This window comes from Podarcis bocagei, assembly GCF_964188305.1.
Source record: "Podarcis bocagei genome assembly, chromosome: 2".
Taxonomy (NCBI): domain Eukaryota; kingdom Metazoa; phylum Chordata; class Lepidosauria; order Squamata; family Lacertidae; genus Podarcis; species Podarcis bocagei.
In genome coordinates, this window is record NC_138126.1 from 58543388 (window position 1) to 58561267 (window position 17880).

The 17880-nt window shown below is 41.8% G+C and overlaps 1 protein-coding gene across 5 annotated transcripts in view; it reads right to left on the reverse strand.

The window, feature by feature from the left end:
* Nucleotides 1-17880, reverse strand: part of RAD54L2 (RAD54 like 2) — a 76789-nt gene that overhangs the window by 56810 nt on the left and 2099 nt on the right. For 3 of the 5 annotated variants that reach the window (XM_081177588.1, XM_081177587.1, XM_081177582.1), the window contains exon 1: nt 9598-9753. The exons of 1 other annotated variant lie outside the window; for it this stretch is intronic. The gene's annotated coding sequence lies outside the window, so the exon portion shown is untranslated. Of the gene's footprint in view, nt 1-9597; nt 9754-15834; nt 15940-17880 lie in introns of those variants that run through there. One more of the 5 variants, XM_081177583.1, reaches the window with a different exon arrangement.

A 17880-nucleotide genomic window follows, 5' to 3' on the forward strand; every position in this document is an offset into this window, starting at 1 on the left:
AACTCCTAATAAATGTCTCATGGTTTCAGCCTATTTAGCATAAAGCACAATAGCTGAAAATAAGGATTTCAACAGACAAATGTAATGCTACTGCATGGTTTCAGATAAAATCTTTAATTGCAAACTAGATTAGACTTTCACACTGACAAGTTTCATACCAATAAGATGTAAGTAAACACTTGTAAGGTTATCAGCTACAAGACCCTTGGCAAAAGAAATATATTTAAAAACTAACTAAATCCCACTGATTTTAAGGGAATGTACATTAGCTTACATTAATGCAGTGCTCAATGGACTAGTTCACATTTAGCTTATTAATATGCTCTGAAAACCAACTCCTCAACTACAAGGCTAAATAAAAAGTTAAGTAACCCTTAAGTAACTTCCTTTGAGGGTTTCGTCGGTTTCGTCATGTAATCAGCCCTTCACGTCTGCACCCTCATCCCAGTTCCTAGTAGCTAGCCTATTTCAGTTGCATAAGCAGTGCTTTTCTGGAGGGCTTCCAGCTAGCCTGGCAAACTTCAAATATACAACATTAACACTGCACCACAGGCAGGTAAGAATTACAGACATTAGCCTGCCCTCATTTCTCACACAAGATTGACCCAGTTCAGAACCATCTACCAAGGAGAATTACATAATATGTCCAGCTAACACCCACATCTCAGGTTTTATGGGTAGGCTATTCCATCCTACCCCTACCCCACACATTCAGCATTTAACTGCTGTAGGTAGTGCTCTTTTCAAATTGATGAACATTTACCTTCAAATGAATAGTCATAATTAGTCTAGACTTCCCAACTGTCTCTTACTAAAACCATTTTGTCATCTACCTAGTATAGCGGGACACACACAGCAAGCTGGCATTTTTCAGGAGGAAATGGAAGAGGGGTTTATATGGGTTTATACACACACCAACAAATAAGTAGCACCCTCAGAATTTGATGACGAATAACGTGTGATGTGGAATAACTTCAAAAAATTATAAAGTTATGAGAAAAAGAACCAGGTACAAGGTGAAGAATTGGGTAAATAAATTCTACTTTCTTCCATAGGAAAAGGAAATAATATCTTATTTGTTATTTGTTGGAAGGCTAAGGTCTAGTATTTAAACATCAGTTTCATGTCTATGATGGCATCTATCAGCATACTATTATGCATCATTCTGGGGTGGTTTTAGTTTATCAATTGAAAAATTGTAACTAAAGACGAGTACTACAAACAGGGCTTACTTCTGCATAAATATGGATGTGAATTTCTTTAGGCTTGGCCAGCCTCACTTTATGCAACAGTCCTGCCTCCAACTAACAACATACTGATTGGCACTTGAAGCATTTTGCTCTTCTATCTCATTACCAACACTAGGATGCAATCCAACGCCAAGTTAAGCACACCTATTCTTAAATTAAATAGGCTTAACTATGTCCAACTCTGCATAGAATCAGGTTGCACAGCCCCTTAAGATAATCAAACTGCTAATTTTGCAACCATTAGAATTTAATAAGTCTTGGTGCTTTCTTTGGAAACAACTTCGAGCAACAGAAAACAGTAGCACTAAGTATCCAAAGAAGAAAAGTAAACTAAATAGACCACAATGGCCTGCCAAAGTGATGTTGAACAACACTAGTGACTTAGAAGGAGCAGACAGCAAATTCATTTTATCAGCCAATGATGAAGAAAGGGGAATAACCATAAATACTGCACAAGGAAGTATTATAATACAAAATTGTTTTGAAAGAATAACTTAATAGCACTGGGCTGCTATTGAACAAAAAATTCTTACTGCAAAGCAAAATATGCAAATAGATACAAAATGTGGGCAAAGTGGTAATGTTCTAGCACAATGAAGGATCTAGATCGGGGTAGTCAACCTTTTTATACCTACTGCCCACTAATGCATCTTTTTCGATGGTCAAATTTCCTTACTGCCCACCAGTACTCGATGGAAAGAGGATTCAGCTTGTACCGTAGAACCCCCTACCGCCCACCTAGGATCCTGAAACGCCCACTAGTGGGCTGTAGGGACCAGGCTGACACTCCCTGATCTAGATGTTACAAAAGGTAGTCTACTGGCTTTGCATTTACAGACACATCCAATACATAACACTGGAGGTAACAGTGCCATTCTGCACAGCATTAATTAGGTCTTTGTTGGAACATCAACTCTACATTGGTTGCTATATTAAGGATTAAATAATAGCAACAACTAGGGTTCTTTTAAATGTTTGTGGGATCTGTTGTGAACTGCCCTGAGATTTTCAGCTGAAAGGCAGTTTACTCTTAAATACTGTTATTATTTATTTATTTAATAAATATCACCACCACCAAAAAAAGGGAGAATATTGCACTAAAGTATGTGGAGGATCTGGAAGGTAACAGAGAAGGGTAAAGAACTGGTATGGTTATCTTTGGAGATATGTTATGGAGTGGTGGACATGATAATAGTTTTGTGTGTGTTTAAATTCTACCAAAAAAAGATCATCTAGGGAAGAGAGTAGGTAGGCTAAGAAATAAAATATTGCCTAGGAATAAGACTTTGGTTAAAAAGAAAGAAAAAAGAAAAGAAAAGAAAAGAAAGCTCAATAACTTTGCACCCCCCCCAAAAAAAAGCTCAATACCTTTTGTGTCCAGACAGAACAGACTGGGTAACAAATAAAATGTTGTCTGACCGATAAAATTCCTAGTAACACAATCACCCCCTTTTCACTTCTACATTTTGTAATGGGTGGACACTAATAATAATAATAATAATAACAATTATTATTATTATTATTATTATTATTATTATTATTATTATTATTATTATTATTATTTTATATCCTGCCCATCTGGCTGGGTTTCCCATACTCCCACTAAATAATTTGAGCATTAATACATTATTTAGGTTATAAAGCATTACAAGTGACAAGAGTCCTTGCTCAAACTTCGGCAGTAAGTAGCATTTTAAAATGGTACCAGCCTTCATGCAAGTCAATAGAGCAAGACACTTCTGCATGCAACTGATTGCAGATTTGGCCTGGGAGCAATTCACCATAAGTAGATTGCCTTTTGCTGCAAAAGATCTGAGTATTCTCTCATTAAGAATCATTGCATGTGCTTCATTCACCTATGCTTAACATAGCAAGGGATGGGGTTAAATCCTATATGGTTAGCATATATTTTCTTCAGATGCTACTAAGATTGGTAGTCAAGCTGTATTTTACACTTACATGCATTTTCTCATCAAACATGTAATTTGAGTTAAAATTGGTGTGCACAAGATTGCCGTCTAAAACCTTCACTAATCTCTTCTTCGTCATCTGCAACTTTCTAAAAATGAATTGCCTAATGATTCTCTTTTCTCCAAACTTTTCAGAAGAAAAACTTGAAATATCTCTTTTCATTAAGGCAAGAGCTTCAAGACCACCAGACAGTGGTTTTCTACAAAGGGTTTATTAAATACCGGTATGTTCCTCTGTGCAGAAAGAAGTATGGCTTAAGGTATTATTCTAAAAATCAGTAGCTACTGGAATACTTCACTGAGACTAAGAAAGTGACTCTTAATCAGACCTCCCTTGATGAAACAATGCTCATTGGTGAAGGCATTGTTGTAAACATCTCCTTACTGAGGAAATGCATTATTTTAAGATGGGGAAGGGCAACCTTTGTCTATCAAGGGCTGTATTCCATTAGAAATAATCCACTGGAGGCCTCTGCATGCTGCTGGTGGGCAGGGCTGAACCAGGAAGTGGGTGGCACCACTTCCTTTCCCCTCTGTTGATCCCCTTTCACCTTATTGCTCTCTTGCCCTCATATTGAAAGCTAAACCAAAAAGTAACAAGAAGGCAGGCTTAAATAACTCTAAAGTAGTTTTGAACCTTAGATACAAATTTAGTACATAGTATCTTTTTTTGTTCCTTCAAATCAGGTATTAATGGAAGCCTAAGGCAACTTTAAGGAGCATAATTGAAAGACACACTGCAAAACATTGTGTGGAGTAGATTACTGTAGTAGTCATTAAAATACTCTTGATAAATGAAACAGAAGGTATAAAAGAATGTGAACTACCATATCAGGAAACAAAAAATACTTTTTAGATGTACAAGTCCTGCATGATGTGGAACTTTCAGACTAAACCTCCAGAGAAAACCTTATGCAGACAAATATTTAGTTCAGAACACACACTTTGGCTTTGCCCTGCCGCTTCTGCCTTCCTGTCAACACATCTAACAACAATACTCTTTTATAGTAGCCTATGAAGCACAGAACATTTTGAATGGGCACATTCAGCAACAGGATTTAATCTGATTCTCATAAAATATACCAGCAGGCTAATAAACCTGTCAAGAGATGTATCTGGCATGCTTCCCTTGTTTTAAAGACAAAATTAGCGTTTTAAAGGAACCAACATTCTATATTTTTAAGAAGGCTCTAAACCAGCAGTTTTGATCTGGGTCATACTCTGTATTATGCTCCTGAATCATGGTAAACTGTAATTCATCCAATAGTGCTATAAGAGCAGATGTAGTCCTCTCATCACAATCAGGAACTTTGCTGTCCAAATTATTCCCATCCCCCTCCATATCCAGCACAAACACATTGCCTTTGCCTTTAAAGCTATCTACTGCATTCCCTAACCTTATCTTCTTGTTTTCAGTATTTCCTGGTATATTCCAGCCTATGACTTTTGTTCCTTAAACTCTTAATACCCATAGCTGGGTATTCTCTTGGTCTCTTAAGAACTCTAACATCCTTCCTGGCTAGGTTCTACCCCTGAAACGAACTCCAAAGAGCAGTACACAATGCATCTATTGCATTGGGAGGCTGATTGGTTGAGGAATTGTCTGGTTTTGGAGTCGGGATGATCATTCCACAGCTCAAGTGCCACTACCAAAAAGGTCCTCTTTTTGGTAGCCACCCACCTCACTTCATTTGGCAGGAGCACCCAGAGTAGGGCTTCTGAAGAGGATCCTAAGGTCCAAGTAGATCAGGGGTTGGTGAACCTGAGGCTGGATGCCCATCTGTCATGGATGCTTTAGTGGAGATTCCTGCATTACAGAGGGTTGGACTAGATGACCATTGGGCTCTTTCCAACTCTACTATTCTATGAACCTCTAATCCATTGTCTCTACTTGGCCCATGAGGTCATTTTCCCCAAACCATGCCCACCTGCCATCATATGTGACTTCAAATGTGGGGCAGGTAGAGGCAGGGGTGGATCAGCTGTAAAACCAAGTTCCCCATGGGGAACTCAATCATGCAGTCAATCCCTGGAGAAGACACATTTTAAGTCACCATCCAACAGCTGATGAACAGTGACTTTAACCCTACTGGATTGGCTGTGCGCCCAAGTTCCAACTGATCCCTGAGGAAAACAGCTTTACCAACCATATGCTTGGTGCAAAGCCCCTGTAATGCAGTTCTCAAATGCCCAACAACAAGCTGGCTGTAAGTCACTTGGGAAGCACTAATGTTAGGGGATTGATGTGTGGGTTGTTCACCTGTCAAAGTTGGCCCATGGGGGGCAGGACAGACAGTGATCTGGCTCACTAGGCAAAAAAGGTTCCCCGCCTTGGCAGTAGATATATGGCTAGGCATATTAAAGAAACTGGAGTCCCAGTGCTCAATAGGGGGTTGCCAAAATCAGGTTACAATCTCCCTCATTGTCACAATGTGGTCAATTCTAAGCTAAACAGAGCATTATTTTTAAAGCTTCTTTATTATTTTAGATTCTAAAGAAAATAAAAAAATAGTTATATACGATGGTACATAGCAAGGAGATAATTAACATGCCTACTTGTCCGGCAACAGCAGTGTTAGTCTATGGAAGACAAATAGATGGGTAATTTATTCCACTGGTAAAGAGGAAAACTCCTTTCAGCAGCCTCCTGACTCAGAATGATACAGGGAACTGGAAACTGGATGAGGTTTACTTTGAGCTAGGAATCCAGGGTTTTTACATATGACCTGTTTTCAGTGCTATGGCTCAGAATTGAAGTATGAGAAGTAACAATAAAGGGAGTGACTCTGAGCAAGTGTAGGCTGCTTTTGTTGCACGGAGAGTCTCTAACAGCCTTTCAGGCATCTAGGTTTACAAAGAAGCAAGTCCATTTTTCCAGAGACAAAAGTACTAGTTGACAGTAGTGCATAAATTCAAATTCTGATCAGACAAAGAAACTAAACACAAATTAGACACATAATTTCATCCAATTGCTTTATTTCTATTACACTTTCAAAAAAAGGCGGTACTGATATGCAAGTGATGCTCTGTCAACAAGGAGCATGTGCAATGTTCATGCGCCTATAAACAAAAGTTAATGGTTGATTGACTTAAGCTAGTAGTTTTTTCTTTAGCACAAGTTTAGAGGTTGTTAACTTTTCACTGGCCCTGTTCTAAGACTTTTAACAGCATCCTAATATTAATGACAATGTGTGACCATAAAGAAAAGTGTGAATTTCAGTAGGTGACATCCAACATCACATGAGTGATGTTGCATGATGTGGTTTTGAAGACCACCAATATTTGAAGCAGATTTGGGAGTGCACATGGAAGAGGGAGAATCGGTTCTAACAATGGTGTCCATTCTTCTAGCAAGTACACACTTGCATTGCACCCAGTACGTCACTCCTAGACTATATCAACACATGAGCCTACAAGGTAAGGTAGACATGCAGAACACCTGCAGACTGCAGCATGTACACCATGAAGAATCCTGCGAACTCCCTCAAACTTGGTTCATCTTATTAGTCCACATGGAGAAAAATTTTAGATAACCTGCCACTACTCATATGCAAGTACTTGGAAAAGGAAACCTGAGGCACAAAAGGCTTAGCATCATTTAGGGAGATGACAACATCTGGAAAAGTATTTCAAAATTCCTGGGAATCACCAATAAGTTTTAGGCCACAAACTTGAAGAGAGCTGGGAGATAAAAATCCCTAAGGAACCAACACAAAATTTCAGAAGCCCAGGAAACTAAGTTTCTTCCATTTCTGAGATTATATTAAAGCAGTAAAATACTAGGGAGTAAAATACTTGCCTCCCAAAGGAAACGAAACACAACTACAAAAAAGACAAAGACTGAGTTGGCCTAAAAGATCTCTGCCCACCTGTGCAGAGAAGTGCCATGCTAATTAAGAAAGAAAATATCTTTGGCTCAGTATCTTTATTCCCATGCCTTATTGTAACTTAGCCTGTAATTAAGTCTAAGAATGTGCTACTGAAACAACCTCATATTGTTCCCTGTTTACCCCTGATGTCACTCCCCTTCCTCTGTTGTTTCCCCTGTGTTGAAGTTTAGTTTAGACACTCCTTGGGGCAAGGATCTGTCCCCTTCCACTTTGTAAAATGCCATACACACCAATGGTGCTATATAAACAACAGCAATCCTTCCACCTGTAATGAAACGTCTTTACGCCAAAGAGTGGGAAGAAATGGAAAAGTAAGGCAAGTTCATATACTCTATGGGATATGGAAATGTAGATATACACACTGACACAAAAGGTGGTAACAGTTCCAGAGAAGGCTCATCTAAGATAAAATAACTGATAATTCCACATTTTGCTTCCCTTTTGGTTCTCTATCATAAATATCTCTCTCACACAGAAACAAACATATAAAAGCAGCATGTAGTTACTTTACTGGCCTCTGTTTTGATTAACTAGTTAGGGAATTAAGAGTCAAATCAATTGCTTCTGCAGCTCAAGAGCTTTGCAGAAAACGATACCTTAATCTTGTTTCTGCAAAATGTAATATATACACCAAGCTTATATCTGGGCATTCTCTTTACATTTCTAACTTTAGCTTTTCCACTTCTCAGTTCTACCTCTTGAACAACTCAATGTCATCTGGCCATTTTTCCTCATTTGTTTCCAGTACCTTCTCTGGCTTACCTATTTACTTATCTTCATGACTTCTAAGATAATCAGGATGTGATGTCCTAACATACTGTACTGACATACATCTCCTACAATTTCTTTAACTAATACTACAGCATTAAAGATGGAGATTCTACTTCTCCCATCTAAGCCCATGCTTATCTGCCTCTGAAAAAGACAATTACCACAAGCACTCATAGCACAAGCATCTAATCAAATTAATCCCATCTCTTTCCTTCTCCAATCACATTCAGGCTACTGCCAGGTTCTCACTTCATCAACACCATCATCTCAAAGATGTGCCTTTCCATCTAATGCTAGAAAACAGAACCCTAATTAAACAAACAATCTAAACAACTCTGTCTTAAGTTCTAGATAGAAAAGTTATTCAGTCAAATCATTAGGACAGTACTTCCTCTCTACTTCTCTCTCCACAAATTATTCAGTCTCCTAATTATTACCCTTACCAAGTTCAACTTTCTCAGTTGTCCCTTCACAGAAGTTTGTGTATCTCCTGTGCATGTGAGATACCAAAAAAAAAAGTATTTCAACTGAGACAAAGATATGGATACACAAGGCAATTGTGTTTTCCCCCCTTCCACACTACCAACCAAAAGCAGCTGTCTCTACAGAAATTCATCTTTTGTCAGACTCCTTTGCTACTTCCCCCCAATACACTCACTTTTTAAAGGCCTGCCCCCTCCCTGCCCTTTCTGTGTAGGTTGCGACCCCTAGAGGCAGAAAGCATGCTTCTGTACAACACCTACTTTACAGTACATGCTTAGTGGTAGTAATAGTTACAGCTTTAGGAAATTTTCTTTTCAAAGAACAATGACACAAATGTGATAAGTAAGCAATATAGAACAAAATAAAATTAAAGCAAGTGAGTACTAGCCACATTTAGATCAAGTGGGAGTGAAAGAAGTCAGAAAATCTAAAACAGGGCAGAGATCCCTGCCAGGTGCCATCCCACTTTGAAGTTTTCAAAGTTTTACCAGATTCCAACATCTCTTTGCTAGTCACCATAACCGGTAAAAAAAGAAAAACAGAGGATCTGATTCAAAGTTAATGTTGTAGCTAAGTCCCTCCCCCCAAAAAAATTGCATTTCTAATACCAATTTTTCACACTGTATAACATTATGCAAACGGTTTAGTACTTTCTTTTAAAATTCCAAGCTTTTCTGTAAGAGTTTGCCCTATTTTTTATTTTTTAACACACACCCCACACTCACAGTTAAGAACACTGCATTCCCGGAGTAATATGAACGATTTCCCACTTTCTTTTTTCTGCCGTTGATACAACACCTAGCGCCACTTCCCTGAGCATCCCTTAAAAGTCTCCATAGCTCGCTGCCTTCATCTCCAGAGAGCCCCACCTCATTGTTCGGGGAAAACACTCTTCACGTGTACTAACTCGGGTGCTTTTGTCCAGATGCACGCGCACACCCCTTTGGTGCTAATCTCGGTCCCCGGACCCCCCCTTCCCTCCCCCACCCCATGCCGGCCTCCCCGCCCCCGATCCTCGGCTGAGCCGGAGCGGTAGCCGCGTATTCCCGGGGCGCCGCCGCCTGGCCTGTTTCCCTTCCCCCTTCCCGAGCCTGGCTCTGCCGAGGAGAGCGGGGAGGGGCTTTGCCTCCCACCCCTGGGCCCATCCGCTCCCCCGGCGCCTCCATTTGTGTGCGCTCCCTCCCTCCATGCAGGCATCCCTGTCCGCGACTCCAGCCGGCGGCCGGCTCTCACCTCCTGGTGGGGCTGCGGGCCAGGACGCGGAGGGAGCGGGGGCTGAGGCGCTCGGCGCGCTCTCGGTGGCGCGCCGGCCCCCGTTCACCCGCGTCGTTGTCGCCGCCTCCGCCTCCTTCTCCTCGCTCCTCTCTCCCTCCGCTTGGGGTCCGCAACAGTAAAGCGTCCCCTCAGCTGGAGCCACCCAGAGGATCCCCCGGGCGGCAACAGGCGCTCCCGCAGCAAAGGTTCCGTGAGGTGCAGAAAGGTTCCCACGTCCCTCGCAGCGGGAGGGCGGCAGGGGCCGAGCAGGAGGGAAGGCGAAATAAAACCGGGGAGGGGGGCGAGCAACAGGAACGCGTCCGTTACTAATCCCCCAAGGGCGATGAGGGCACGTCGAAGAGCTGTCGCCGGCAGTGCTCGTGTTTGCAAGGCGGAGGCAGCCCTAGTAGGCCTGGAGAGAAGCACGAGATGTTTAGCGCCGTCTAAACCACCGTGTCGAAACCAAGACGTGAAACCTCACTCGGGTGTCCCAGGGCCAGTCTCGTGGACTTGACGGCAGCTTTTTTGGCCAGAAAAGGACAGGTGGTGGAGCCATGTTAGCCCGTCAGAAGAAGAATCCAAAAATTCAACGGTGGGGTAGCCACTTTGGAAACGTACGATATAGAAAAGTTGGCTATAGTCAACAGAAATAAAACACACACTAGAAGCTAACCAACATGTCACAAAGTAGCGAGCAACGTTTTCAGCAAAAATCGGAAAGAAAGCAAGTCTACTGTTGGGATGCAAGGAGCGTCAAGCAGTAAAAAGAGATTTCAGGTCGCTCTGAGTGCTACTGGGGCAAAGGATAATAGTTGTGTTTCCTTTTAATAGCACACATTGGGAACCATGATATTTGAAGAACCTCTGCCTCTTTCCACATGAACCTGCCTGCCGACTTCATTTGTCTTCATTGGCCTTGCCCCATCCTCTGCCACAAGGAGAGGTGCTCAACTGGGATATGGGACAGGGCCTTCTCAGTTACAGCACCCCAACCGTGGAATTCTCACTCAAGTGAAAATAATTTGCCCATTCACTGATTTTCTCCCCTGACCTATTTCATTTATTCCACTGGGATTTTTGCTGGTTTTAATTCCTACCTGCTTGTGTATCTGGTTATCTTGTTTTAATGCTCTGTTTTTAAAAACGCAACAAAAACAAAACAAAGAGAGGTAAAATATACCTGTGGTGCTGGTGTAATGGCTGCTGTGTCCACTGCAGACTCAGCCAAGCAGAGATGTAGGACGCACTCAGCACAGAAAATACAAAAATGGAAGAAAACAGCAGACACATTCATAATGTGCCTGAAAATGTGCTACCAATCAGGGACCATATTTCTGACAATACCCACATGCAATGCAAGCCTTTCACTGTCTAATTAATGCATGTGCTCAATAATATATATATAAAACATAACACCCCTTCCCCCGGTGCTTCAACTCTACTCAAAGTAGGTGCCCTTACAGCTGCTTTAAAAAGGCTGTGGGGGATCTGATATCTAATCGGGGTTGGTGTGTTGTGTGACAAGCAAACAGAGTGCAATGAGACTGGGGGGGGGAGGCTCGGTTAATTTCATTGTACACAGGTTGTACATTGACAATAATGGTATTATTATTATTATTCACTCCTTTGGGGCCCTATTGTGATTTCTGCATAGTTTCACAAATTCTCCACTCTCCAACAGTTTGACTTCACCCCCAAAGGCACACTCCTCCATTGTCTCCCAAGACACATCGACGTCAGCCAATAATAATACAGTGGTACCTCAGGTTACATACTCTTCAGGTTACAGACTCTGCTAACCCAGAAATAGTGCTTCAGGTTAAGAACTTTGCTTCAGGATAAGAACAGAAATCGTGCTCTGGCGGGGCGGCGGCAGCAGGAGGCCCCATTAGCTAAAGTGGTGCTTCAGTTTAAGAACAGTTTCAGGTTAAGTACGGACCTCCGGAACGAATTAAATACTTAACCCACTGTACTTAGTTCTTTGGTTGTGCTTTTTCTAAGCCATCAAAACACTTCTCAGAAAACCTCGCAACAACCTTATAAGGTTCAGTTAGTATATTTGCTAAAGCTAAACAAGTATCTTTATTTACAATTTACACCTGAAGTGTGAATATGGATCTTAGATACAGAAGTTCCACTTGAAAATGTAAGGGAGTTTATTAATTCAGATTTTAAGGAAAGTTAGTAGGAAATGTAAATACAGATGGCTTGATTATAAATAAAGGCATTTGTTTAGCTTGAGAAAATATGCTATCTTACATAAAACTACATTTCAAACCCTATAAATATTCCCATCATTATAGCAATGACATAAGACACTCCTGTGCATTTAGTCAATAGGGGGTTTGCACATCTAACCCTCTGCATCTGTTTTCCTCTCCCCTGTGGTTCTGCAATCCCTACTCATGCAGAAAGTATCGAATTGCATTCACATGGTGAGGTTTTATTAAAGAGAATAAGATGGTGGTTGTCACATTGGATTTTCTCATCAAAATAGTGACCTCCTAAAGAAAAAAAGACAATTAAATCTGATAGGTTTTTCACACATTTACCTTGAAGGGATTTTGTAACTATATCCCTAGTTACTAGACCTTCAAATTAGATTATGCTTCATGAGAAATCCACTGGAGATAATGTCTGTCAAGACTGTTGTTTAAAGTGTTACATAAATGTACAGTGTGTATGAATGTACAATTTACTGTGTTGTTATTCAGTCTGCACCAACTCAACCTGAATGGTTTGTCTGCAGTTTGTTCCCTCCTCCAGGTATTTGGCTGTTTGAACTTTGCAGTTTGTTTAGGCACAAGCAGAAAGGCTCTGGATGATAGGTGTCAACCAATGGATTATGGTCCTGCTGTGCCTGGGTGGTGACAAGCTTCAGTATAATTTAGAAGAGTTTGTTGGAGAGATCTGTGAGTTGTTGAGGACACACCCAGCTCATGGACTCGTAACCAGTGCTGCTGCAGATCATCCTTTTGGAATACACCAAAGACAAGGGTGTCATCCCCTTTTGTTGTTTTTGTGTTGATTGGTAATGTGTCTGGGGGAGGAAATGATTTTTTTAAAAAAATTATTTATGCATTTTTACAACTGTTGTAAATAAATAATACATTGTCAATCACACATCCATTTCCTAAGGACTTCCCAGTCCACCTCTCTGTCGCATCCTATGTAAACCCTGATCAGCTGCATATCCTGATCTCCCACCCATTTTTATCTCAAATCTTCCTTTATTTGATGTTATCTGCTGCTTATATATTTACTCCCACTTGCAGGTTGAATCGAATATCCTTCTAAGATAGTCTCCAAAACACTTCCACTCTTTTCTTAACTGTGTCTCATCTTTATTTCTTATTCTTGTGGTAATAGTTGCTAATTCTGTTTGGTCTATCAATTTATTCTACCAGATTTCTTTTGCAGGTACCTCTTTTTCTTTCCATTCTTTTGCACAGACTATTATAGCTGCAGTGGTCACATATAAAAAGATGTTTAATGCCTTCTTTGGTAAATCATCACTTATTATCCCTAGTAGGAAGGCGTCTGGTCTTTTGGGAAATGTGAGTTTAATTTTTTTTTTTTAATTCTATGTGGATCATTTCCCAGAACTCTCTAGCGTATTTACACAACCACCACATATGCATCAGGGTTCCGTCAACCCTGATGCATATGTGGACCATTTTCTATACATTTTCAACAATTAGCTAGGTGTCAGGTACCACCAGAACATCATCTGTAGGTTTTCCTTAATAAGATAACATGCTGAGAAATTCATGGTTTCCCCCCATAGTTTCTCCCAAGCAGTCGTTTTTATATTGTAACCAATATCTATAGCCCATTTAATCACTGTTGTCTTAACCATCTTGTCTTTACACTCCCACTCCAATAACAGTTTATATATTTGGGAGGGAATTAGGGAGGGAATGATTATGGGTGCTACTTGATGACAACTGAGAGCTCCAGGGGTGAGTAGTATGTTATTTTGCCCCACCTTTGAGTTTAATTTGGGGAGGCAGCAGCTGAAGTGAGAATACTGCTACCACCAATAAATACATGCTTGTATATTTTGTAGGTAGGCTGGTTATCTCGTTATTCTGTATTTTGGAAATGCTATTATGGGGGACGCTGTGGTGTAAATCACTGAGCCTTGGGCTTGTCGATCAGAAGGTTGGCGGTTCGAATCCCCGCGACGGGTGAGCTCCCGTTGTTCAGTCCCTGCTCCTGCCAACCTAGCAGTTCAAAAGCACGTCAAAGTGCAAGTAGATAAATAGGTACTGCCCCAGCAGGAAGGTAAACAGCGTTTCCGTGCACTGCTCTGGTTCGCCAGAAGTGGCTTAGTCATGCTGGTCACATGACCCGGAAAAACTGTCTGCGGACAAACATCGACTCCCTTGGCCAGTACAGTACAGTACATTGGCTCCCTTGGCCCCGTTCGCATCCTGAGTAGAACGTAACACGCGACTGCGCGCGTCGCATTTCGCTGCTTCCGCACCTGCGGGTGACGTCATTTTGAGCTGTCTCCCCCCACTCAGCTTCTGTCCCCGGAATGCCCTGGCTCTCACCAAACTCAGTAAGAGGCAGGGCATTCTGCACTGAACTCGGTAAGAGCTAGGGGGCAGGGAAGACAAGTGGCAGCACCACGCTCCGGAACAGCCACCCTCTTGGCAGTGGCAGCAGTGGTGGGATGGGCAGAGTGCCACCTCTTGCACTTCCGCTGACTGGGGTGGATGCTTCACCCTGTTTTATGGGGATTCCAGCCCTGATCAGACCAAAGTCCCTCTACTCTAGTATCTGGTTCTCACAACCTCACTGTCACTGGTTGTGCTTTCCAGCAACTGGTGTTTAGAGGCATGTTGCCGTCAATTAAGAGGTAGCATACATCCATTGTGGCTAGTAGCTACTGATAACCTTATCTGCCATTAGGCTGATGGGAATTTTAGTTCAGAAACATCTGGCGGGTCAGAAGTTCCCCACCCTTGATGCAACATCTTGTCTTAAGAAGAGTCTGGAGAATTTGAAAACTTACCACATTTTGGTGATGTTCTGACTGGTACAAGTACAGTATAGCTATTGCCCAGCTATGGAGTTTTATCCTGGCAATACCCTTCATTAGGGCTATATCTAGGGTGATGTTCCACTCCTCAGGATAGTGAACACTGTTACAGAAGTGCTTACTTCCCTCTAGAGGCGTTATGGGGAACAGTAACTGTGAGCAGATCTACTTGCAAGAGAGGGAGAAGGAGAGAGAGATGGGCCTTGCTATGCTGAACAGTAAGCTGGGGTCCTCCTCCGTATGAATAATAGACGTGTTGGCAAAAAACCAGGCTGCCCTTTCACACAGATTCACTTGCAGGGTCTTTCCTCTCCTGCTAGCAGGGCAGGTTTCAAGGAAAGGCTGCAACTGGCTGGGTGAAGCAATTCATTTTTTCATGGTAAGTTTTAAAACTGTTTAAAATTATTGTAACCCACCCTGGGACCTTAGGGTGAAGGGTGGGTTAAGAAGAAGAAGAAGAAGAAGAAGAAGAAGAAGAAGAAGAAGAAGAAGAAGTTGGGGGGGTTGGCTGAAGTGCAGACTGGAATTACCGTACTGATTATTAGTTAAGCTTTGAGGCTCCAATACTTTGGCCACCTCATGAGAAGAGAAGACTCCCTAGAAAAGACCCTGACGCTGGGAAAGATGGAGGACACAAGGAGAAGGGGATGACAGAGGACGAGATGGTTGGACAGTGTTATCGAAGCTACCAACTTGAGTCTGACCAAACTGTGGGAGGCAGTGGAAGTCAGGAGGGCCTGGCTGCTCTGGTCCATGGGGTCACAAAAAGTCAGACATGACTGAACAACTATACAACAACAACAAAGTTAAGCTTTGACCATTGGCCTTTTGGGGGAAGCCCATCACTCTGTGAGGGAAGGGATGTAGTTGAGCGGAAGAACATCTGCTTGGCATGCAGAAGGACCCAGGTTCAATCCCCAATATCTCCAGAAAGTGCTCTGAGAGACCCTACCTGAAACCCTGTAAAACTGCTGCCAGTCATTATAGACGATACTGACTTAGATGGACCAATGGTCTGACTCAGTACAAGGCACTTTCCTATGCAACACAGTGCAATTGTATATTCTCTTCCCATGGTCCTTCGCCAGCTGTGCATTTTGCTTGCCTCAGTTTCTGGTCCTGCTTCTAACCATGGACACTTAGCTTTCATTCAAAATATACTGAACCTGCCGCCACGACTCCATCAATGAGTGCATTCATTTGTTCCATCAGATGCAGAGCATCCTTTTCATTTATCCACCGTGCTCCAAAAGTCATAGAACTAATTCCACCTTAGAAAGAAAGTTAATTACATTTGCTTTGTAGTATTTGCAAGGGCAATTTCCAATGCTAACTCTTTTTAGATTATGCCTTTGAGGTTTCAGGTGACTCGTGGATGAGCACATTTTCATATTTCTTACCAGTAATAATTTATATAAACGATTGTTTTACCCCTCACTTTAACTCATTGATTTCTTTAACCTCTAGCAATCTGGTAGATTAATGCTTTATTATGTGCTTCTAGGTGTATTTATTTACACCCCACATTTTTTCACCATTGCCAAAGGCTAATATAATCAACATTTAATTGAAAATATATGCCGTGGGGCTACAGTCCTGTCCATACTTAGCTGGGACTCAATGGGGCTGAGTTTTAAGTACATAAAGTACAAGAATGCACTGTGAAACAGCTAAAATATGAAGGGTATACAATCCATTTAGAAGGTTTCTTATGCAAAGCCCCATTTAAATGAGTGGGGATTGCACTGTTGGAATAACCGTGTGTAGTTATACACACTCAAGTCCCATTAAAAAAATTATGGGTAGGGCTAGAAGAGAACCCAGTCTGAAATTTTGGAGAGCCTTAGCCAGTCAGTGCAGTGCAGACAGTACTGAGCTAGATGGACCAATGGTCTAATTCAATATAAAGCAGATTCCTATATTACAAATACATAATATAAATACTTATCTGCAACTCCCCTACACCACAAAATATTTATTTATTTATTTATTTATATTATTATTATTATTATTATTATTATTATTATTATTATTATTATTATACTGCCCTATACCTGGGGGTCTCAGGGCGGTTCACAGAATAAAATCAAGATATAAAACCACAAAATACATAATAATAATAATAATAAAAACAACAACCCAATAGCGCCCCTCGTTGTAATTTCTTGTAGGCAGGTTCCAGGTATTGCATCTTAAAACAGCTTTATCTCAAACTATAGGCTAGACCTACTTAAGGGGGCACATGTCTTAAAGGTTTGTAAGCAGTCGAGGCTCAGGGTTTCTCTCCCCCCCCCCCCAATTCATTGCAGTCCCAAGGACTTTGCCAAAAGCAGGCATAAATCTACAGGAGCATGACTGCTGCATCCCTATTTCCTTAAATTGGACAAAATGAAGAACTTAACACACAGCACATTGTTAAACTATGGAATTTGCTCCCACGAGAGGTAGTGATAGCCACCAACTTGAATTGCTTTGAAAGAGGATTAGACAAATTCATGGAGGTTATCAATGCCTACTCACCATGACGGCTACGTTCTATGAGTGTCAGAGGCCGTAAAACCTCTGAATGCCAGTTGCTGGGAATCACATGCAAGGAGAGTGCTGTTATACTTAAAGGTAGTGGGGACCCCTGACCATTAGGTCCAGTCATGGCTGACTCTGGGGTTGTGGCGCTCATTTCGCTTTATTGGCCGAGGGAGCTTCCGGGTCATGTGGCCAGCATGACCAAGCCACTTCTGGCAAACCAGAGCAGCGCACGGAAATGCCGTTTACCTTACCACCGGAGCGGTACCTATTTATCTACTTGCACTTTGACGTGCTTCCGAACTGCTAGGTTGGCAGGAGCTTGGACCAAGCAATGGGACCTCACCCCGTCGCGGGGATTTGAACCGCCAACCTTCTGATTGGTTAGGTCCTGCTTAATGGTTTTTGTTTAGCCACTTTGAGAACAGGATGCTGTCGTAGATGGGTCATTGGCCTAAATTGGCAGGATCTTCCCATGTTGTTGTGGAAATGAAGTGGCAAAGAGAGGAATGTGGGATGAAACGGAGAACAGTTCAAGGACGGGGATGAAATTATGTTGGAGGTACTGTATATAAGAGTGAAATGGAGGTAGGTGGCACCATGCATTCGATGTAAAAGCCAGGTGTGCATAGCAACGAGAATGAGAACTATGGTCTAGTTAGTTGGGGGCAAGCATGGTTTTAAAATGG